We start from the raw sequence: 24,806 nt of genomic DNA on the forward strand, positions 1-24,806 counted from the left end.
GATATATAATACTTTACATATTTAAATTGTGTAATGACTTTTGGTATCAACATTCAAGTTGATATCACTACACATCACTAGCATCACCACTGTGACTACATCACAGTCAAGACAGTGAACATATCCATCACCCCCAGAAGTTTCCCCATACCCTCCTCCCCTCACCCCTCTCCAAGCAACCACCAACCTGCTCACGATCACAAGATAGCACTTTGCATTTGGTAGAGTTTTCTATACATGGAATCAGCCTGTACATATTTTTCTGGCTAGCTTATTTCCACTCAGTATAATTATTTCGAGACTGATCCGTGTTATTGGGATTATCAAGAACCCATTCCCTTTTCACTGCATAGTATTTCACAGAAAGGGCTACACCAAGATGTGTTCATTGTTCACCTGCTGATGGACATCTGGTCCATTTACAGGTCTTTGCTCTTACAAGCAAAGCTTCTGTGAACATTCCTGTACGGGACTCTGTATGTAAATATGTTTCATTTCCTTTAGGGACCTATCTAGTAGTGGATTATAAGCCAGGTGTATATTTAACTTCTTAAGAAACTGCCAAACTTTATTCCAAAGTAGTAGCACCATTTTATGTTTCTGTTGCTTCATGTCCTCACCAAAAATTCAGTATAACCGGTCTTCATTTTAGGCATTTGAATGGGTTGAAGTCAAATCTCATTATGGTTTTAATTTGCATTTTCCCTAAAAATTAGTGATGTTAAGCATCCTTTCACTTGTGTATTGAAAAAAGTCATTAGGTATGATAGAAAAACTTGACAAAAACAGCGGTGCTAGTCGCCATTTGTTACACTGTTACCTTGCTACAAGTATATCTTAGAGGTATCAGGAGTCAGTTCCCAACCATGGCAATGCAGCAAATATGGCAAAAAAAGTGAGTCACATGAGTTTTTTGGTTTTACAGGGCATATAAAAGTTCAGTTCAGTTCAGTTCAGTCACTTAGTCGTGTCCAGCTGTTTGCGACCCCATGAATCACAGCACACCAGGCCTCCCTGTCCATCACCAACTCCCGGAGTTCACCCAGACTCGTGTCCATCAAGTCGGTGATGCCATCCAGCCATCTCATCCTCTGTTGTCCCCTTCTCCTCCTGCCCCCAATCCCTCCCAGCATCAGGGTCTTTTCCAATGAGTCAACTCTTCGCATGAGGTGGCCAAAGTACTGGAGTTTCAGCTTTAGCATCAGTCCTTCCAATGAACACCCAGGACTGATCTCCTTGCAGTCCAAGGGACTCGCAAGAATCTTCTCCACACCACAGTGCAAAAGCATCAATTCCTCAGCGCTCAGCTTTCTTCACTGTCCAACTCTCACATCCATACATGACCACTGGAAAAACCACAGCCATGACTAGACAGACCTTTGTTGGCAAAGTAATGTCTCTGCTTTTGAATACGTTGTCTAGGTTGGTCATAACTTTCCTTGCAAGGAGTAAGTGTCTTTTAATTTCATGGCTGCAGTCACCATCTGCAGTGATTTTGGAGCCCAAAAAATAAAGTCTGACACAATTTCCACTGTTTTCCCCATCTATTTGCCATGAAGTGATGGGACCAGATGCCATGATCTTACTTTTCTGAATGTTAAGCTTTAAGCCAACTTTTTCACTCTCCTCTTTCACTTTCATCAAGAGGCTTTTTAGTTCCTCTTCACTTTCTGCCACAAGGGTGGTGCCATCTGCATATCTGAGTTACATTTACACAATACTGAAGTCTATTAAGTGTGCAATAGCATTATGTTTAAAAAAACAAATATATGCACCTTAATTAAAAGTATTTAATTGCAGGCTTCCCTCATGGCTCAGTGGTAAAGAATCCACCCGTCAGTGCAGGAGACACAGGTTTGCCTCCTGATCCAGGAAGTTCCCATATGCTGTGGAGCAACCAAGCCTGTGTGCATAACTATTGAGCCTGTGCTCTAGAGCCCGGGAGGCAAAATTCTGAGTGCATGTGCTGCAGCTACTGAAGTCTACATGCCCTGGAGCCTGTGCTCTGCTTCAGCAGAAGCCACCTCAATGAGCAGCCTGCCAACCACAGAGAAGAGTAGTCCCTGCTGCCACAACTGGAGAAAAGCTCACACAGCAATGAAACCCAGCAGAGCCATAAATAAATAAGTAAAATTTAAGAAAATATTTAAATAGTTTTATTTAAAATATTAAAAATATTTTATTGCTACAAAATGCTGTCACCTGAGCTTTCAGTGAGTCGTAATCTTTTTTGCTGGTGGAGAGTTTGAAATACTGTAAGAATTACAATACTAACTGCAATTAGTATCTACATATTAATTACAGCTATTACACAGATGTGTTTTTCCAGAGCTTACAGCCTTTTTCCCAGGCTCTCTTCTCTGCCTGGGAGTCCTTCCATATTTCCCCACTTGGAGAGCTCCTAAACGCTCAGGGCCCTTTAACAAGCAAACTCCAAGGCACATGGTGAACAAACGCTGTTGGAATAATGGTGTCAACAGACTTGCTCAATGCAGGGTTGCCACAAACCTCCAGTTTGTAAAAAATGCAATATCTGGGAAGCACAATAAAGTGAGGTATGCCCGTATGTGACAGGCATGATGCTAAGAGTTTAAATACATTATAGCATTTCACCGTCATAACTACATAATGAAGACGGTATTCATATCCAGTTTTATAGATGGGGAAGCAGAATCAACAAGGTCAGCTAGCTCGGCCTACTTTCCACAGTAAGCTGGGGGCAGGCCCAGGTTCCCTTCCAGGTCTTTGCCCTACACCCTGGAGGGCAGTGCACCACTCAAACTGCTCTTGTGCAAGCCTGGCATCCATCTCTCAGGCAAAGTCAGGACTTGGGAGCATGACCCAAGAATGGCAAAAAAAGAAATACAGACTCTGCAGACAAATGTAATACTGACATTGTTACCCCTCATGCAGTCATTCCCTATTTGCTAGAAACACAGGACAGTTTAGCTAAGGTACACTGTAGCTGAGACCTTGATCAATATGTTGATATTGTGTAACATTAAAGGCAAAACCGATATGTGGAAAGGAGTTAACCGAAAGCCTCAAACCTGACACTGGCATCAGAACACCAATACTGAGCACATTGCGAGTGTACTGACGGGATCACTACAAAGAACTTTATTTTTGCTCTACAAAAGCAGGTGTACTTTAAGATGTTGACACTTATTACATAGGCACTGGAAATGCGTCTGGAGTTCTCCTTAGCCCAGAGACCAAGTTCTAGAACCCAAGGCTCTGTGCTGCTAGGGAAAGATGAGCATCCATGAGCAGGCCAACCAGCCTCTCTGGCCACCAGTTACTCTTCTCTGGGCTGCCGGTGGCTCACGTGGGACTCCTCCTTAATAGTCTTCTAGTGCCACATGCTGGAGAAGGCAATGGCACCCCACTCCAGTTCTCTTGCTTGGAAAATCCCATGGATGGAGGAGCCTGGTAGGCCGCAGTCTATGGGGTCGCTGAGGGTCGGACACGACTGAGAGGCTTCACTTTCACTTTTCACTTTCATGCATTGGAGAAGGAAATGGCAACCCATTTCAGTGTTCTTGCCTGGAGAATCCCAGGGACAGGAGAGCCTGGTGGGCTGCCATCTATGGGGTCGCATAGAGTTGGACACGACTGAAGCCCCTTAGCAGCAGCAGCAGTGCCACATGCTGTGGCTCAAACTTAACGACTTGAAGGAAAACTCCAAACATGAAAGTGGTACCAAATGAGACAATATACCAAGGAGAGCCATGACAAACCTAGACAGCGTATTAAAAAGCTAATATATCACTTTGCTGACAAAGGTCTGTATAGTCAAAGGTGTGGTTTCTCCAGTAGTCATGTATGGATATGAGACTATAAAAAAGGCTGAGCACCCAAGAACTGATGCTTTCAAACTGTGGTGCTAGAAAAGACTCTTGAGAGTGCCTTGGACTGCACGGAGATCAAACCAGTCCATCCTAAAAGAAATCAACCCTGGATATTCATTGGAAGGACTGAAGCTGAAGCTCCAATACCGTTGCCCCCTGATGCAAAGAGCCAACTTGTTGGAAAAGACTCTGATGCTAGGAAAGATTGAGGGTTTAAGGAGAAGGGGGTGACAGAGGGTGAGATGGCTGGATGGCATCACTGACTCAATGGACACGAATTTGAGCAAACTCCGGGAGATACTGAAGGACAGGGAAGTCTGGCGTGCTGCAGTCCATGGGGTCACAAAGAGTCAGACACAACTTCACGACTGAACAACCACAACCTGGTAGAAGACAGTCTACTTTTGCATTCTGACCTCAAATCCTTGGCTTTGAATTGTGGTGTTCATGTTCCCTGTCTACAGAATTACACGGCCCAGTATTCACATCTCCTGCCTTCTTGCATGATGCCCATGACTCTTCTGCTGATACTCAATGTGATAGCACACAATATGTTTGGCTCCCCTGCCCCATTAGAATAAAGTCCAAGCTCCCTAGGGGCCTTCCTTCTTCCTGAGGTCACCCCATCCCACCTGGCTTCCTTCAGAGATGCACTTTTGCAGAGTTTACAGCCTTTTCCCCAGGCTCTCTTCTCTGCCTGGGGAGTCCTTCCACATTTCCCCACTGGGAGAGCTCCTAAACTCTCAGGGCCCTTTAAGAAGAAGACCTCTCCTCTCTAAAGGCTTACCTTGGTGGCTCTCAGGCAGATTAAGTCATCCCTTTCCTGCATTCTCCCTGGGTGGAGTGCTCACCTCCAAGGAGGCCCTTTTCTCACTGTATATCACACCTAGGGAGATATACAGCATCAGCAATTATACACAGCAGTGTGTGTGCGTGTGTGTGTCTGGCGTATATGATATATAGCACTGCATTACAAGTGGGCTTCCTCCCACTTGACCAGCCCAGACCAATAGAAAGGGAATATACATATAACATGGGGCTTTCCAGGTGGCTTAGTGGTAAAGGATCCACCTGCCAACACAGGAGGTGTAGGTTCCATCCCTCGGTTGGGAAGATCCCTGGGGAAGGAAATGGCAACCCACTCCAGTACTCTTGCCTGGGAAACCCCAAAGACAGATGAGCCTGGAAGAGGACAGTCCATGGGGTCACAGAGTCAGACACGACTTAGCAACTAAACAAGAACAACAATACATTCAACAAATAATTCTGCATTATAAACAAGCACTATGAATGCAATCAAGTACCAAAAAATTTTTACAAATTTCTAGCCACATTTCAAAGACCCAAGAGCAACATGTGACAAACAGCTACGATATTGGGGAACACAAATACAGGACAGTTCCATCCCTGGGGAACTTCTACTGAAAAGCACCGGTCTAGAATTTCTCTTTGGGGGAAGTCTGCTCAATGGTGGTGAAGTGCAACTGATTCCTTACTGGGACTGCAGTATGGCGGACATGAACAACAACAGGAATACTGCTACTGCCGGTTGCAAGATGCCGCTCCTGGCTGATGAGTCATAGCCAACTGTGTTGCTTATAAGCTGACTCTGAAGGTTGGCTTTGAAGGTCCCTGCTGGCTTTTAGGAACCCTTCCAATCTATTCTCCCTCTTACCACATCACCCAGTATGACGTCTTTTGCTTGAGTCTATTTGAAATACCTTGATCTCCCATTATCCTGTTTGTACTTGGTATGTTGTTCTTGCACACAAAACATCCTCTCCACTTACCCTGGCTGACTCTTGATGCCCTTCAGCACAGTTCAAGCTCCACCTCCTCTGTGACACCATCCCTGAAGGCCTCTATGCAGAAGTGGGAGAGCCTCTTGCATGCCCCCTGAACACTTACACCCTTCTTCAATCACTCCTTCTCGTGCACGTGTCTTGAAGGTTAGCAGTTTTTTCCTGATTTGGCCAACCACAGTGCTTGGCCAATTGGACATGCTTGACAAACACTAATTGACAGACTTTGTGAATGAGCCCCTAAACTCCAAAAGTCCCAAAGAGGAGTGCAACCCGGTGTCCAGCAGTGGAGGCATCACTTGAATGCAGGTCCCCCCAACCAGGTACCATCTCTGCAGGCAGCCCTCCTTGTTGGGACTGTGCATATTCCAGGCCGTATCTATAACAGGCTTGGCTTATAAAGGTTTGAAGCAGAGGATGGAGGGAAGGCAGCTGAGCCATCTCCCTGTCTTAGTAACAAACTCACATCCAAAGCAGTCAAGAAGATAAAAACCTACCTGGCTTTTTACAGAATTCAAACCAGCCCTGGCGAGCCATGGCAAGGTTGAATCAAGGACCTGAGGGCACCTCCCTTCCTGGGCTGAGTCAGTGGCTTTTGTCTGCTCCGTGACTCACCCTGCTGCTTATAAACCACCTGAGCAGTTGGGAACAAGGCTGCTATGCAGCCCACGCCCACGGGGCCGTGTCTGGCTCCCTCCCTCTGTGTCCGGCATCCATAGTGACAACCACAGCCCGGGGATGGACATGATCCCTCCTGTCTCCCTAGAAGGCAACGGGGGCAACCAACCTCCAGTTCTTCCTGTGAGTCAGGGGCAGGTAGATAGTAAGGTTGTGAAATTAGTTTGGGAGTCAAGAAACTCAAAATTTGGACTTGATGCTGCAATATGGACTTAAATCCCTCTGCAGGACCAGTTGGGCTTCCCTTGTGGCTCGGCTGGTAAAGAATCCACCTGCAGTTCGGGAGACCTGGGTTCGACCTCTGGGTTGGGAAGATCCCCTGGGGATCTATTCTGGCCTAGAGAATTCCATGGACTGTATAGTCCATAGATGGTGTGTTGTGGATCCTATCCCAGCCTTATTTCCTCCCCTAGAAGTGAAGCTAATGCCCTCCTCCCAGGTGAGTTGTAAGGAGGTAGGGATTAGCATCTGCATCCTAGCAGGGGTTCAGAAGAGGTTAGACACCATCCCTGTGTCCTTCCCTTGGCGGGAAGTCCCAGCAACTGATTGGCTTTGTGAGTGGAGGTCAGAGCCATCCTTCTGGGTCTTCGGTTTCTCCAGCTACACAGGTGAGCCAGACTATCCCTCAGTTCAGATCCAAGGTGTGGGGGATTTGGGTGTGAGAATTCCTGTGTGACTGTGTGTGTGTGTGTGTGTGTGTGTGTGTGTGTCTGTGAATGAGAAAAAATGAAAGAGAGGAGAGCCACATTTTTTTTAAGCTCCTTAATGGAATAAGGCAGATTTAAATATTTGCTTCTAACCCACTGTGTTCTCTTTGTTCTGCATATATTTTTAAAGCTTATCTTTGTCTTTAAGCTCTTTCAGTAATGCAAATCCTTCTCACAAAAGGTTTTCTCCCTCCTGATGACTTAACATATAAAAAAATGCTAAATCCTCACTCTCCGCATTCAAATCTTCTTCGATGTTTCTGATAAAACAGGTTGGAAGGGGTTGGAACAGAAAACCTGCTCCGTTTATCTGAGGGACTGATGGAAAGAGGAGGCAGGCTTGCAGCCTTCTAGAGAAGAGTGGACAGAGTGCTTGCTGAGCAATCTGCCTTGATCACTTCTCAGAACCTTGTCTCTTCTGGAATCCATGGGGTCAGCACTCTCCAAGGAGTTTCTGAAAGAATTTGGCTCTCAGGGGGGGTTCTGCAAACATTTTTGAAAACTCTTCTGTTGGGAGTGCAAGAACATTTACGTACTCTTTCCCTCTCACAGAGATTCACATGGGTCTCGTCAAGGCTCTGAGAATTCCTGCAGTGCACAGGCATGTTTAACCTGTCTCATTTGGCATTTCCCAGATGTATCTGGACACCAGTGTTTTTGTGGGGTTCTTCTCCTTCATGGAAAAAAAAAGCTTGAAATCCAGTTCCAGGAGCCAGTATGGGGCAGAGGTTAACAGCACCCACTTGGGAGAGAGATGAAGTCAAGTTCAACCCTAAGTCCACCAGCAGAGTAGCCTTAGGGATGTTACTTAACCTTCCAGGTTATCAGTTTGCCATCAGAGACAGGCTGATAATATCTACTTTCAGGGCATCTGTGTGTGCGTCAGATGAGATAATCCCTGCACAGAAGCTTCTGGTACACGCAAGGAATTTTTAAAGTGGGACTCTTTCTCCCTCCTCTCCCCCTTGCAAAATCACATGCAGAGACATCTGAAAACACACTGGTCATTTTTTAAATGTTCCTAAAACTTTAAATCAAATTATTTCACATAAGAAGTCTTCTTAGAATGTCATTCCACTTCCAAGTCTGCAAGTTTTCATAAATAGAGTCATCCAGGAAAAAAAAAAATGGTACATTATTTTTGCTTTATGCTTTCATGCATATATATATGAAGGAGACCAAGTACTTCATACAGCTCTCTGGAATTTAATATCAAAGAATTTGCATGCATCAAATAGTACTTTATTTAACTGAATGTGGTATCACTTGATATCCTCATAAAATGCCTTCCTATCAAAATACAACTGTTACTAACATTACTAACAACTGCTTTAGCCCGGCACATTTTATTGAAATCCTAACGATGGGCACTTTTGGAATAAGTGTCCCTGGCTGATTTTCAGAGGCCTGTCCCCCCCAGAGAGTTCATATGGTAACTCCACCAGGGTTTTCACCAAGGTAGAGTGAAGAATTTAAAAAAAGAGAGTCATCTCCAGGTCACCAATAATTAAATACGCACTTAAAGAACAGAATATGGAAAGAGCATAATCTTCCCTGGCTCTGAAATAAAACAGGTACCAGGGGGACAGCACTTCTGCAGGGAGACCTGATCTCCCCTCACAGTAGCATTCCTTTCAAGCCTGGATGTCTATTTCAAAATACCCATTAAAAAAGTCTCTGATGGACTTTAATTATGAGAGGCAGGTAATAAGAGTCTAGTTCACTCCCTCCTGTTGTTTGGGGTGGTTTAGAGCTGCCAATCATCACCCCCTTCTAAGAGGCCCAAGGTACAGACACTGCTTTAAAGAGGATGCTGCGAGGGAGGGAGGCATTCCTACCCCACAGGTGATGCTGACAGAAGCAAGTTAACCTACCGCGGGGGCCTGCTAAGTGTACTGATGGGACCGCCTGTGAAAAGCAGCGAGTTTTCCCATTAATATACGGTTGTACCGAGGGGTTCCCTCACCCCTGGCTTCTCATTTCTGAGCCTCTGAGGTCCTTCTTCCCACCTCCAGTCACCTGCAAACTGTTTTGGGGTGACTGGATGAGATGCCCTGGAAGCTAACAGGTTATATTAGTCTAAACACACACACACACACACACACACACACACACAGGGTAAAGGACAGCTGGGAAAAGAGCCCATCTCAATAGAAGCAGCCAATGCTAGAGGTCAGAAAGACCGGAACTTGAAATCTGACTCCCTCACTCCCTGCTGTGTGCTCTCAGGTCAGTTGCTTAACCCTCCTGAGCCTCCAATGTCTATCTATAAAATGCAGACAGGAATTCCTGCCACCTACATTTTACGAGCCCCCCTGCTTCATAAAAGGATACCTAATACTGTCAGGCCACCCTAGGAAAGCAGAAGCCTTAAGAGTTGGCGTTTGTCCGCCTCCATTGTTTCCTGAATAACAACTCCTCCGCCCTGAGAGAGAAACTTGCTGGAGAGGCCAGCTGAGAAAGAAAAATGTTAAATAATTCAGAGGCACTAACATCAAGTCTGATGTAGGTATAAAAATAGTTACAAAACACCACACTCCTCTTGTTTTCATTACAGCAAGCTTGACTCCCTGGGTGGAACAGGAGGGGCTGGGGTCTGGCCCGAGGCTGGGGCCTGGGCCTGGGGCGGAAAACCTCATCAGGCTTCTATTTTGCTGTTCTAATTACTCTTCTTTGAATAAAGACCAGGAAGGCATTTGCTTGTCACCTTTATTTTAAACCAGCCTTCCAACAGGGTGGCTTAGTTTGGAACTGACAGCAAGCTCAGTTATTGGAGCAGCGAGAATTCTTGACATCCTGCCTTCTGAGAGCTCTCCGAGGATGCCAGGCCTGATCTCAAAGCTCGGGTTCAAAGGAGCTGGCTGGTAGGCTGCCCTGAGCCTAAGCCCTCTAGGGACCCTGTAATGCGGGCCTGTGTCGTTCAGGACGATGCTATTCCCAAAAGCACGTATTCTGGGAAAAGAACAGGAAGGATCTGACAGGAGAATGAATGTTTACTAAACACCTACAATGGGCCAGGCACCCTGCCAGACACTTCATCTCTATTACCTCCGATTGCCCTCCAAGACCCCAGTTAGTTGAAAGACTACATTTCACAGGTGAGGAGACTGAGATGCAGGAAGTTAGGGGACTTCCCCCCAAAACTCCAGGCTCTCGCCCCCACCCCACCCCCTCCAAAAGAGCAGAGCATGTGGTATGAGAAGGTCTTCATGAAATATTCAGCTGCATTTGCAGCTTCTGTTGCCTCTAAGCCAGATTTGAATGCTTACTCAGGGCATTTGTTTTTTTGGCAAGGGAGCTACATGGAAACAAATTTCCAATTCATACTTAACAAGTCAGGGAAAAGGGCCTGTTCTTGGCCTGCTCCAGGTATGGGGGGGAATCTATGCCAGCCCTAGGGGCAGTTAGGCATGGGGCAGGGGTGGAAGGAGGGTTAAATGGGAGGCCAGAATCAAAGCTACTGCTTCCAGGAGCGGAGGATTTCAGAAAGTCTCTTTGGCCGATTTTGCAGGAGGGAAGAGGGGAGTGATCAGCAACAGAGGAAGGAGGAGGAATCTGATCGCAATATTTCTTGTCCTCTTAAAAAACATGTTCTCATTCTTCACATGCATACTTAGTCGCACAGTCATGTTCTACTCTTTCTGACCCCATGGACTGTAGCCCGCCAGGCTCTTCTGTCCATGGGATTCTCCAGGCAAGAATACTGGAGTGGGTTGCCATGCCCTCCTCTAGGGGCTCTTCCTCACCCAGGGATCAAACCCACATGTCTTAAGTCTCCTGCACCTGCATCTCCTACACTAACGCCCCCTGGGAAGCCCCTCACACCTGATCCCGGACACTTCTTTCTGTCGGAATCTTGTTTTGCCTCCTCCAAGCAACCTGGGTATGAGAGTTCTTTCTCAGATGTGTCTCCTTGGTGCCAGGCTGTGCTGGATGCCTGATTACTGTTATTCCATTTCCTCCCCAAAGCAGGACTTGTTACTCCATATTAAAGAGGAAGGAATTAAGACTAAGAGGTTATTGTATCTGCCAAAGGTCATACAAACTAGCACAGTGGACCTCAGTGAGGGACAGCCCTCTCTATCAGAGTCATCTAGTCACTGGTGCCAATGTGGGGACCACATGGGCTAGTGATGGCTTCGCTAGGATTTAAACAAGGTTGGCCTGACTTTCCAACTCGAGATGTCTGATAATATCTTTCCTATATCCTAAGAACTCTGAGGTCTGAATGGACTCCCTTGCCCTTCTGTCCTGAATGACACCTGCTGCAGGTCACGACTCACTCACCAAGCTTTAATGGACTGATTAATCAGGATAGTCCATAATCGTGCCGAAGATCCAGATGAGCAGCCCCACCAAAGGGAGCCAGTCATTCTGTAACTGAATGTTTAAAGAGGACAGTGAGTCCATTTTCCCATGCCCTGCAAACCCAGACAGCCCCTGCTTGTACTCTTCCCACTTACAGGGAGCTCACTCCCTCCCCGGGCCGTGCAGTACTTGGTAGGATGCTCTCCCTCATGCTGAACTGAAGTAACTCCCCACCCAGGCTTGGCTTCCGGAGCCCCTGGGGAAAGACTGCTGGTTAGCTCCTATGAGACCAGCCCCAGAGACTTGGTCAGCTTTTCCTGATTGATGAAACGATGAAACAGAAGAAGACAGGCATGGAGCCAGAAAGACCAGATTCAAATCCTGGCTCCATTGCTCACAGAGTTGGTGACTGAGCACCCTAAGTCAGCCTGGCAGAGTTGTGATGTTCAGCTCACAGTAGGGGGCTCAGCACACAGCAGGGATCAAATGGCCTAACTCCCTTAGCTGGACCTGGTTCCCCCTCTGCTGGGAGCTGTGACACCTGCTGACCTTCCCCACATCACAGCCTCTCTCTGGCCTCTGCCTCTGGGGTCCACTTCTGAACAAGTGACCTGGATTCCATGATTCTGGAGGGGATGGGGAACAGAGATGAGTGGCAACATCAGATCAAGAGATGACAACCATGAGAGTTAACACTTTAACTTGAAAAGTTCCAAGCATGTGCTGTAAATGATAGACACTCCCCACTCCCTGCCCTCACACTCAAACACACATACTCCCTAGCTCAAATGTGGGGGCCTCAGACATCTGTTTGGTGCCTGAGACAACCACCCAAACTCTGGTGTAGAATGAATTTCCAGCCTATTTCCACATTCTAGAGGTATTATCAGGGTTAGGTAATAAAGGGAAATTCTCCTTCTAGGAGCCTTAATTAATTTTTGCTACCAGGCACTGGTCATCAGTGCGGGAAGTTGTCAGGAGAGGCTGCACATCTTCTATGAAAAGTTTTAGCTCAAAATTCAGAGACCTGTGAAGCTGTGTGTACCTTGCTCCTGCCTCAAGGCAGAGTGGACGAGTTCCCCAGCCCTCGGTTTTCTGCAGATGAACCACGAACAGCTCCTGGAAGCGACATCTGCTTTATGGTCAGGTAGATCTGGGTAGGAACCCTGGCTCCCTGACTCACCAATGGGGGGTGACCTTGGCTAAGAAGTCTAACCTCTTTGCGTCCCCCTTCCTCCTCTGGAAAATGGGAAAAGTAAGACCTCAGCTTGTTGCGAGGACTCAGTGAGGTTATGCGGGCCAAATGCAACACACAATTCAGCAAGGATTGAGCGGCTCTCATTGGCAGACACTCTCTAAGCACAGGAATTACCTCAGAGGACAAGAGACAAAGATGGCTGCCTCGTGGAGACTCACCACAGTCATGAGAGGCCAAACAGATGCAAACCAGCCAGAGCAGATGAAAACAGAACTCTCACCCCCAGCTCTGCAACAGCCAGCCCCACACAGTCAAGACTTGGTCCGTCACCTGCCAGCTTTCCTAATCTTTGCTCCCTGCTGCCACCTGAGGACCAATCCGAGTGAGTGAGAGTGCTAGTCGCTCAGTCGTGTCCAGCTCTGCGACCCCATGGACTGTAGCCCTCCAGGCTCCTCCGTCCATGGGATTTTTCCAGGCAAGAATACTGGAATGGATTGCCATTTCCTTCTCCAGGGGATCTTCCGGACCTCAGGAATCGAACCCAGGTCTTCTGCATTGCAGGCAGATTCTTTACTGAGTGAGCCACCAGGGCTCTCTAGGAAAGGACCAATGAGAAACAGGCAAATAGGTTTCCTAAACCAATCACAAAGGATAGCCCACCCCCAGCTTCCTCAAGCCAACAGCCTTCAACCAAAGCAGCACTCCGGGGCCTCCCTTTTTCCCACTGTTAACCTTTCCCACTGCTCTACCTGCCTTTGAGTCAAACCCAAGGTGAGCGATGGTGGCTGACTCCCTTGTTGCAGGCTCTGAATAATCAGCCTCGGCTTGCTCGAAGTTGGGCAGTCTTTATTTATGTCCACAGCCCACATGCTTAAGGAAGGAGTAAATTATATAGTATGCTCTGCCCTTGAACTGCCCCACAGCCCCTCAGGTTATTCGTAACACAGCAGTCAGAGTGATCTTGCTAAAATCATAATACATAGTATTTAACACCATGGAAAGAAAATATAGCAGGGTAGGAGAGGTCTGAAAAACGAGGGGCAGGGAAGAGGGATGGCCACCAACACAAGAGGACTGTTAGGGGGGGATCTCATTGAGAAGGCAAAGGTGATGGAGGAGAAAAAGACCTGGAGGTGAGCACCCAGCCATGCAGACGTCCAGGAGAAGATGACTCAGGGCAGAAGGCACAGCCCTGAGGCAGGAGTGGGCCTGACATGTTCCAACTAAGCAAGAGGTGGGCTTCGTTGGACCACGGAGGGGCTATTTGCACGTCCTGTAAGGACTGTGACTTACTCCAAGGCAAACGAGGAGCCGCTGCAGAGTTCTGAACAGACGGGTGATGTGTCCGGATTCACATTTTAATGTGATCACGTCTTAAACAGGATCACTCTGGCTGCTGTGCTGAAATGCTGGGGGGCAAGGATCGAAGCAGGAAACCAGGGAGGCAAGCTAATGGTACCAGAAGATGGTGGTGGGGATGGTCAGGATCTGGATATATTTTGATTCGGAGTCTAAAGTTTGGGAGACACTGTGTTAGTACTTTCTTCTCCCTTCCCCTCTTCCCCCAAAAATGCAAATGCCTTCACAGATCCAGGAAGCAGTGTGGTCCTGGTCACCCTAGCAGTCCAATGACCATCTCATCCAGCACAGATACCACTCCACGCACACTGGCCAGGAGCTGGGGTGCCTGCAGGGCACGTCTGTCCTGGGTGATACCCTGATACTGCTGGTGAGGCACAGCTCCCCACATAAAATGCAGACAATGACAACTTCCTGACCTAACTCCTAGCAAAACCAGAGGGAACTCAAACTGGGCTCAGTCCTTCCTGAGGACTATTGAGCATCACATATTAAAAGCCTTAAAAAGTTGCATAACCTCTGACCCAGCAATTTGAAGTAAAGAAACTGGGCTGAAGGAAATAAAGAGACAAGCACATTAAAATGTTGATCTCAGCATTACTGACAGTGGTAAAAAAAAAAGCTGAAAACAACAAAAGGAAACTGGTTAAACAAATAATGACATATTCTTATGAGGGAGTACTGTGTGGCTATTTTAAAGTCATTTTGGAGAGAAAATGTGATGTATTAAGGTTACAAAACTATGAGAACACTCTGCTACAACTGCTGGGGGAGGGGGAGTAGTATTATATGTAGACTCAATACTGGACAGAAAACCAAAATGCTGGGAGGAGCCACCGCTACACGGCAGGGTTACGGGTCATTTTCATTTGTTCTCTGGGTTAAGTTTTTATGTTTTTCTGTTGCTTACGTGTACTACTGGTATCATCAGAAAGAAATCACATTAAATAAAAACATGATAAATGTTACAAAATTTTCGGAGTGCTATTTATCCTAGCAATAAAAGTCAGTACCTGTTCCACAACGTGCCGTGAGGTTTAATTAGTTTGAGGACCTGAAAATAAAAGCCTGAAGAGGACACGGTAAGACTTCAAACTGCAATCTTTCTATGATGAAAATGACCAGTCTCTACTGTCCCTACTGTGCCACTGCGGCTGCCGCCACCAAGGCCACCGCAATACCAACAAGGAGATGTGTGAATCTGACAAGACTCCACAGGCCCTGGCACTCCACTGAGCCTGGGGAGATGAGGCAGAGGCAGAGGGCAAGCAGGAGCAGGAAGGAAGATCAAGGTTTTAGAACCTGTGGACCTCGAACCAACAGCATCAGCAGCTTCTGGGAGCTTATTAGAAGTGCAGAGTCTCAGGCCCATGCTCCCACCAACTCAGTCAGAGCCCATGCTTGGACAAGTCCCCAGGCGGTGCCTGGGCTCGTTAAGTTTCAAAGGCCCTCTCCAGAACACAACATGTTTTCCCAGCTTGGGGTGGGTTTGAGATTATCTCAAGTTAAGAGGGTTTCTCAAGAAAACAGTCATTATTTGAAGATGTAAAAATCACCCAAACCTTCCAGATGTGCAAGGTCTCCAGGCCCTCAGATCGTGTCAATTCTCGGGCACCAGCCCTGGTGAGCTACTCCCATCTCAGCCTTCTCTAGGAAGCAGAAACGGCTCAGACATTCCCTCCTCTACTCAGGGAATCCCGAGGCCCTGCTGGCTGGGTGGAGGGCCGTGCATGAATAGTTAATAGGGCTCTGCCCAGAAACGAACATAAAAGCAGCAAAACCAGGTCAAAGCAATATCACCACATCCCCCAGCGAGGGCTAGGCCCTTCCCGGCACTCAGAACACAACTGTGTTGGAACGAGAAGACAGGCTGAGAGGAGGGCTACTTTTCTGACCCAGATGCCCCAGTTCGCCCAGAAGGCCCAGGGAAGGGGTGGGAAAGAAGCCTTGATTGCTATATCTGTAGTCCCTTGGCTCAAATAAATTAGGTCACCCACCTCATACATAAATTCCTCAACACTTCTTTGAAGAAGAGAGAGAACAAATATGTCATGAGGCTCTATAACTCTGCACCATTTCTCAGTCTGGGTTACACTTTCACATCAGCTGGGGAGCTCTGCAGAGCTCTGTGGCCAGGTCCCAGCTAGAGCCATTCAGAGCGCTCTAGGGTGGAGCTGGGCATTGATAACAGCTCCCGGCTGATTCTGAGACACAGTCAAGCCTGGGACCCACTGTGCAGGGCGCTGAGCTGGAACTCAAAATCCAGCATCTGACAGCAGCTGGGAGAAGCAGGTGGAACAAGACTCTGACCTGGCTGGGCGGACTGGCAAAAGGCCAGAGCTGGAGTCAGAAAAAAGGACCGTGGTCTACATCCTGAGCCCCTTGGCTTTTCTATTTCTACAGACACCTCCATTTTCACAAGGCAGGGGTGCCAGAGTTCCTCTTAGAGTTTGACCTGCAAACGCCAGAAACAAGCTGGCTTGAACCCTCCCAGCACCCTGCCCAACACCCACACCAACACACACATAGGTCCACTGTGAACTGTGATGACAGTTCAGTCAAGACTCTGCAAGCAAGAATCAGAAGGTCAAGAGCCAGGTGGGCGAGGGGGTAACAGGAAGGAAAAACAGCAACGGCAAGAGCCACCATTCACACAGAAGACGCAGCCCGTCAGGCACTTCACCAGCTTTACCGACCCCACACCAACTGTTTGGGGTAGAGACTTCTATTTTCCATTTTAGAAGTGAAAAGCTGTTGAAAGCTCAGAGAAGTTACTTGACTTCATACAGCTACTAGGTGACAAACAGAGAATTCAACCCCAAATGCACTAGAATTGACTACTGTCCTACATGGCTTTGAAAAACACTTAACTGAAGTACATGGGAGAACTATCCATAGTGGAGGAAAAAAAACCCTCATGATTCAGGTGGCCCTCAAAAAAAAGATGCTCATTCAACAATGATAAGGACTCACAAAAGTGCCACATTCTTTCCTGATAATCCTCTCAATAATCCTACCAAATCATCATCATTATCCCCAACTTATGGATAAGGAAACTAAGGAGTGTAGACATTAAGCAACTTGTCAAAGTCCCACAGAAATGAAGTGTCATAACTGGTAGTGGGGCTGTCCACAAATTCGGGGTCTCTTACAAGCTACCAAGATAGGAAGTGTGGGCGGCGGTTTCACAAGATGGCAAAAAAGTGAGCTGAGCCACAGGGTTCTGGAGACCTGGGAAGGGGTTCCAAGCTGAGTACCCGACCTCTGTTACTCTATCAGGGCTACTTTTGATTTAAGCATCTTTTTTTGTTTGTTTGTTATAATCATTCATCCTGCAATAACAGAACAGTCTGCTTTATTTATTCCTTGAGAGGGACGGAGCACGTGGCTAGGAAATATTGAGGGGTTTACACAGGATTAGGATGAAGTGCATCCCAGGAAACTGATAAAACAAAAGAAAATAGGCCAGGCAGCAACAGAGCTTGCCAGCCTGTACCTGAGAAGGTCCACGACTCAGCATCGGCCACAATCCATCAAGTCCCAGCTCTGCAAACCCAAAGCCGTGTGTTGGGGACGAGTCCTGCAACACCAGATGCCCATCTCCATCAGGAAAGTGGGGAGCCTACCAACCTCCAGGGAGGATCCTGGCAGACAAGGAGCTGACATCCTCCATGGGTCATCTGCCCCCTTGTACCAGGTGTTCTCCTGAATGAACACTTAATCCTCACAGCCACTCGATATGAGATGAGCTCACCTGTGTTCCCAATTTTGCAGATGAGAGCTTTGAGGCTCAGAAGGTTGCCCAAGGTCACACAGCGAGGTAGTGGGTGTCAGGGTCTGACCCAGTTCTTTCTGGCTCCGAAGCTGATGCTCTTCCCAATATTCCACGCTGGTTAGTGGGAACCACCTCAGAGCGCATACACAGAGAAACTGACTTCAGGGGCCATAAGGAGCAGTTCAGGTTGGATGCTAGGAAGCACTTCCTGGCCTTGGCGGTAGACAAACACTGGATGGGATAAGCCAGAAATGCCAAACTGCTAGAAAGGGCAGACAGGGAGAGCTGAGAGCGCTTGACGGCACAGCACTGGGGAGGGCACAGCGGGGCACGTGTGGCCAAACATTGCAGGTTGGCTTAGTTAAAAAAAAATTTAAAAGAAATCCAAACTTCACCGGTGCTCTAGTAGTTCCCTGGTGGCTCAGACGGTAAAGCATCTGCCTACAATGTAGGAGACCCGGGTTCAATCCTTAGGTCAGGAAGATGCCTTGGAGAAGGCAATGGTACCCCACTCCAGTACTCTTGCCTGGAAAATCCCATGGACGGAGGAGCCTGGTAGGCTCTAGTCCATGGGGTCGCAAAGAGTCAGACACGACTGAGCGATTCACTTTCACTTTCCAGTAGTCAAGAGTCCAGCTGCCAATGTAGGGGACAGGAGTTCGATCTGGTTCGGGAAGATCCCACATGCTGAGGAGCAGCTAAACCCTTGCACCGCAACTGCTGAGCCCATATACCTAGAGCCCATGCTATACAACAAGAGAAGCCACCACAGTGAGAAGCCCACGCACTGTGATGCGTAAAATAAGAGAAAAAATAAAGTACAAAATGCAGAGGAAAAAGCTAAAGTGATTCTCTCAAAATCATCAAAAAATTCTATTAATTCACAGGTTGCAACCTTTACTAGCTTGTCTATTTCTTCTTAGCTCTGTTTCAACAAATGCCTGCTTTGACAAATATATTTGGGTTTTAATAGTAGAGCATTTGGTATTTTTCTAAACATAAATTTCTTTGTGGCTTTCTCCCATGTCACAAAAAACATGTCAGAAACAACACTTAATCTTTGCATGATATCCCACTGCTTGGCTCTGCCATATTTAACTTGTCCGATCCAATTCCTATTCTTCTTTTTTCACCATTATAAATAACACTGCGATGAACATTTTTATTCTTCATCTTTTCTGCCCATCTCTGATTATTTCCTTTGGCTAGATTCCTAGAATCCGAATACTGGAATAAAGGGAATAAGTGTTTCTAGGACTACTGACAGTTATTGCCAAATTGCTTTTCTAAAAGGGTAGGTTAATTTGCATTTCCACCAGCAGCAAAGGAGAGTACCTTTCTCCCAGCATCCTCTCCAGAATCCAATGTTGTCTGACAAATAATCTTGGCTAGCAAGTGAAAAATAGTAGCACGGATCTGCAAAGAGGCTCAGAGTATGTAAATACTCGTTCAATAACCTACCTCTAGTCATTCAACGAGTATGTGGATGAACAGGGACTTGAACTAGGTCCCTACCCGCCACCCAGAAGTACTCAGCCACAGCTTGGATTATAAAATTATAAAAATACCAAACATCAGGTATCCTTTTAGGAAATTTTGCATGAGAGTTTCATGGGGTAAGGACCTTTGCATTTGTCAGATGATCCCAAGCTTCTAGATCAACACTGTCCAACAGAACTTTGTGCGATGGATGATGGATATGATCTGTATCTTCACAGTCTGATATGGTAGCCACTCTCCTCTCCTGGGCACCTGAAATACGGCTAGAGCAATGGAGGAGATGAATTATTAGTTTGATTTAAACTTTAATTAAATTGAACTCAAATTGTGACTGGTGGCCACATTGCACAGCGCAGCTCTGGAGTACCTAGTGTACCACCTAGGATTTTCTGAGTGACACACTCATAGAGTCCCCCAGTGCCTCTGCCATCCTTCCTGCAAGGCAAGAGTCTGCCTCTTCTACCCTCATCGCTGGGTGTCCATTTGTTCTCTCAGATGCAGGGTTAATGCTATTAATCTGCCATCTGGGGGTGATGTAAAGATCAGCTAATGAATGTTTTTGCCAAGAGCTGCGTTGCTGACTGGTTCTCAGAATAATTACACGTTAATAAAACGTTTTAACGACCAATACTCATCCAGAGGCCAAAGCAAGGCTGGGTTTGTTTAGTAAAAGGCTGATTTCTCTGACTCACCCTGCACCAGATCCTTCCACCGTGGATCTCATCAATGCCAGGTTCTTTTGTTTGAAAGGTTCCACCAATCGGAAGATACTGAAATTTACGTTTGCAATGGTTTTGATGTCACAGTTTGATGAGTAAATTAATAAAACAAACAAGATTGGGGAGGGCGGATATTTAACCAACTTGAACAAATTGCTTTTAAGCCCTTAAGCACTTTAATTGCTTGCCTGACAATGATGCAAATTTTGAAATGTCTGGATCCATTCTTAAAGTAGGCCCAGTAGAAGCACCTCTAAAGGGAAACACTTTGCTAATAAGCACTCAGTTTTAATTACCTGGCATTCTAGAAAGCTACAAAGTTGCCATTCTAAGAAAAATAAGGTCTGGGGGTCAGAGAGGTGTGCAATCAAATTCTGAGCCTTGGTGTGTGTCCTGGACAGATGGCTCACCTTATTGAGCTTGTCTCCCCATAGAGAACATGGTGATAACAGCAGCTACCTGACATACAGAGGCACTCAGTTTGTTTTGTTCCTGCCCCGTTCTTCCACTTCCTGAACAACCACAGGATGAGAGAGTTGACAAAGTCCCTCCCCAGCCTGTCTGAGAAAATGAAGATGCCAATTCTCAAAACTCAAAAGGCAAGAACAGACACATCCTTTACAACACCAGACTACAAGTCAGCTCCTCCTGACGTCTAGCAGTCACTATTATTACTTTCTGTAATAAGGTCAGAGTAGGATGTAGCTTGAGATCTTGCTTCTCCAAGTTGGGCCATGGACCAGCAGCAAAGTACCCGCTGAGAGTTGGTCAGAAATGCAGATTCTTGGGTCCTAAGGATCTTTAGACCTACTCTGCTGCTGCTACTGCTAAGTCGTTCAGTCATGTCCGACACTGTGCGACCCCATAGATGGCAGCCCACCAGGCTCCTCCATCCCTGGGATTCTCCAGGCAAGAACACTGGAGTGGGTTGCCATTTCCTTCTCCAATGCATGAAAGTGAAAAGTGAAAGTGAAGTCAGTCATGTCTGACTCTTCACACCTTAACAAGATTCTCCAGTAACGTGGGTTAAAGTTTGAGAAGCACAAATTTATAAAACATCAAATCTACACTCGTCTCCCAACCTAGTTTTCTAGAGAGGGAAACTAATTTCAGGAATTGGCAAGTGTTTCACCAAACTCCAGCTCTCTGGTTTGACTTTCAAAGATGTCAAAGATCAGACTTTTAGAAATCAACAATCATTCCACAGCGAGAAAATGGGGTCTTTTGTGAGACAAACATTCTTAAAAACCTAAGGTTCTTGATGATCATAGTGATTAATCAGTTGCCTCTTACACCCTTTCCTCACTGTAGGTTCAGGCCACATTTACCATCCACTGGCAAAGCAAATGCAGGGCTCAAGGGACAGGGTGGGGGGGCAAGGCATACTTGCTCTTGAGATCCTGCTACATCGATGTGCTGTTTCCTTTTTATTTCACAAATGAAAGAAAAGCCCCAATTTGATGTTCGGGATGTGGCAAAGGACAAAAATACTCCGTCACCTCCCCCAAGTGAAAGTGGAGTGTGTCAGTATCAAGGCAGCATCTAAACACTTGTCAGAAGTCAGAGTCTGCGACCAGCAAAGCAGGTTTCCTTTATGGTGACCACGACATCAGACCTCTCCATCCGATCTAAAGGAACTCCTAATGTCTCCTGCTGAGCCTGGGGACACCTTGGAAACAGGAGGACTGGACTTCCCCCACTGGCTCTACACAATACTTTGTCAGAGGACGAGTCCTCTAACCACAGGGAACAAATCTTTTCTGGGTCACAGAAATCTGATGCGTGAAAGACGAAGGAAGGCTGGCAAACACATCTGGGGACTGAAACGGCCCAGGCAAGGATGGGACAAGAGTAGAGACCAACTACCACCTTAGGAACAGCAAGTAGGTGGTTTTTGGTTGTTGTTGCTGTTCATTTGTTTTTTAATTGTGCCCAGGGATCACAAAGTGAGACTTTTAGGCTGCTTGTCCCAATAAATGCCATGCAGTGGACAGTGGGGTTGGGAAAGGGAGGATAAGCTTACCTTGGGGTGGCTTCCTTTGCAAACTTTTCTAAGGCCTCTGAAGCAAAAACGGGGTGCAGGGAGAGGGGAATCCAAATGCAAAGACACACTCAATTCTCTGAGGAACGTCTGTCATTCACCAGGGAACCAGCCTCACCTACAATACAGAGACACATATCTACATATTTTATCTCCATTGCTGGCTGAAGGGCTACAGTGAGTGATGATTCCAAGACAGCCAGAGAAGGAAAATGTTCTTGGAAAAAATGATTTGCCTATCAGTTTTGCAGAAAGGCTCAAAGTTATGCAAATCCCCTGCTTGAAGTCTGATTATCACCCCTACCTCCCTCTCCTACCTAGTCCCTCATGCCTGCAAAGAACTGCAAAGTAAGCAGCCATATTCTGGTTTAAAAGATGAAGTAGAAATCACAAGGGACCCCACTCCTTTTCATGTGTGACAGAAGTCTCACCATGGCATATGCCTCTGACCCTGCAATCCTGCTTTCTGGGGATTTATCTCAAGGAAATGCTAAAATTGCCCAGTGTGTACAAGAATAATCACTGCAGCTTTGTGATAATAATAAAAAACTAAAATAAAAATAAACCAAAAGTCAAAATTTGTGTACTGTTCTACTAAATTACGCCATATTAAAATGTTGGGGTTCTATGTACCCATTAAAAATGTTGCCATGGGGAAAAAGTCATAACATGGAAAGATTTATCAAGTAACAAAAATAAGCACTGAAAATACTGTAACTATGATCTCATTTTTTCTAGTCATAAAGAGAAGTCACAAGGTACAACCCCGAATGTGGTGAAACATTTTCTTTTTGCTTTTCTCTGCATTGGCTTACTTTGCTACAGTGAACATATATTAACTTTGGTAATTAGAATAAAGACAATAAAAGTTAGAAAAAAATTGTGACAAAGTAATAAATATATAACCCACAGAGGACTAAGCCTCTACATTTACAGTTTCATTAGCAGCCTTCCTTATGGAAAACTATAAATTCAGGGATCCATGCATGCCTGGTTCCCTGGGAACTGGGGCATGTGTGACTTTCAAAGTGGCCCCCATAGCAGTCTTTCAGAGCAAAGCCAAGATGGAGTGATTTAGTTTTCAGTTACAATAAGCCAGGCTGATAGACCATGTTAGAAGGCAGGTAAAATTCAGCTCTTTAGATCTGAAATTGATGTGGATTTACCCTGCTAGGCTCTTGGAATCAAACCTGCATTTATGGATGTGGGAGAGTGTACTGGGACAGGAACATCAGGAGAGGCTGGGGCCCAGGCAGAGTCACCACCTGTTAGAACCAGACAGGCAGCTAAGGACCCAGTGAGGGTCTATACTATGTGCTTGCTGCTGCTGCTGCTGCTGCTAAGTTGCTTCAGTCGTGTCCGACCCTGTGCGACCCCATGGATGGCAGCCCACCAGGCTGCCCTGTCCCTGGGAGTCTCCAGGCAAGAACACTGGAGTGGGTTGCCATTTCCTTCTCCAATGCATGAAAGTGAAAAGTGAAAGTGAAGTCACTCAGTAGTGTCCGACTCTTCGAGACCCCATGGACTGCAGCCCACCAGGCTCCTCTGTCCATGGGATTTTCCAGGCAAGAGTACTGGAGTGGGGTGCCATTAGTAGGCCTCATTCTCCTTCAACCTCTAACACACTTAAAGAGTGTGAGCAAGCGTCTCAAACTCAGTCCCTTGCTTGTCTCATCTCCCTTGCTTGCCTCATCCAACAGTACCTTAAATTCTTAATCACCTTTTTCCCCCCATTATTTGTAACTTTTGATCTGGAAATATCAGGTTATGTAACAAGCCAATCTGCATGAGGATGTAATTCTGTCAGAAAAAAAAAAAAAGGGACTCGATGAGGGAGAAATTCTAACAAAACTGGAAATGACTTTTCTAAGAAAAGAGAAGATATTTTTGTTTCAAGCATTTGAGCTGGTTTTAAATAGACTGTGGATGCAATATTGCTGGTTTTTCTGGGGTTGTTGATTTCCCTGCCCATCCCCTACCCTCAAAGCAACACGTTGTAAAGGGTTGAAGGAGGTGGGGGGAATGACCATCTGTGAATGGCCTGCAGTATGTCAGAGGCTCTATGGACCTTAATCCTTACAACGCTGGAAACTAGAGAGTATCTTCCTATTTTACAGGCAAGGGGGCTGAAGCTTCAAAGGAAACTTGCCTAAGGCCATAGAGTCTTGACTCCAGTCCAGGAAATTAAGGGGTTAAAGTCACATCCTCTGGATTTACCGCCACAAAACCACGGAGGAGAGCCTACCACCTAGAGTCAGATCTATGGGAGGAGAGCCTTTGGAGATCCAAACCAACCGCCCACTCCTACAATACCCAGCCTTCAAAGGCAACATGTGTTCCTACAGAGCTCACTACTTCATATTCCAGGTCATTCCACTCGCTTGCAGAACTGTCTTCTGGTGGTTCTTTTTAGGGTTGAGCCCTGGTTCTGTCCTCTGGCGCCCCGCACTGAGCAAGACCGACCCTTTTCTCCCCACGGTCCAGTAGGATGCTTCATTGGCCTACTGCCCACATTCCGCCCACCACCCTCCTCAAGAGAGGCTGACGGATGAATCCAAGAGATCTTTCTGGAAAACCTTCCCATCCCTGACAACTTCCCCACCACAGACTTGGCGAGTTCGCACACCAACCTGCCCCCTGCCCCCACGCACTGAAAGACAGGTGGTAGGAATCAAACCTTCCCTGAATTAGTCCCCTAAAACTATGTGAACGTCTAAGTCCTGAGGGACGTGGGGACGGCTAAACCTTCAAACATTCTCAAAGCACCGCGGTGGAGAGGAGACACACGATCGCCTCGGGAAATCTGCTCCAACGGGTCCAGGTCCACCAGGTGCAAGGACTTCCCATCCTTTCCGTCACCAGGGAAAA

General features: G+C 46.6%; 1 protein-coding gene across 14 annotated transcripts in view; it reads right to left on the reverse strand.

Moving 5' to 3' along the window:
* TENM4 (teneurin transmembrane protein 4) overlaps window positions 1-24,806 on the reverse strand; it is a 1,162,188-nt gene that overhangs the window by 827,373 nt on the left and 310,009 nt on the right. For 3 of the 14 annotated variants that reach the window (XM_086385810.1, XM_086385811.1, XM_086385812.1), the window contains 2 exons: window positions 21,921-22,056; window positions 19,303-19,441 (listed from right to left, as the gene is read on the reverse strand). The exons of 9 other annotated variants lie outside the window; for them this stretch is intronic. The gene's annotated coding sequence lies outside the window, so the exon portion shown is untranslated. The remainder of the gene's footprint in view (window positions 1-19,302; window positions 19,442-21,920; window positions 22,057-24,806) is intronic. 2 more of the 14 variants (XM_086385813.1, XM_086385816.1) reach the window with 1 other exon arrangement.

The sequence above is a fragment of the Bos grunniens genome, chromosome 29 (assembly GCF_055505025.1).
Source record: "Bos grunniens cultivar Pamir isolate PY7600 chromosome 29, Bosgru_T2T1.0, whole genome shotgun sequence".
Lineage (NCBI taxonomy): Eukaryota > Metazoa > Chordata > Mammalia > Artiodactyla > Bovidae > Bos > Bos grunniens.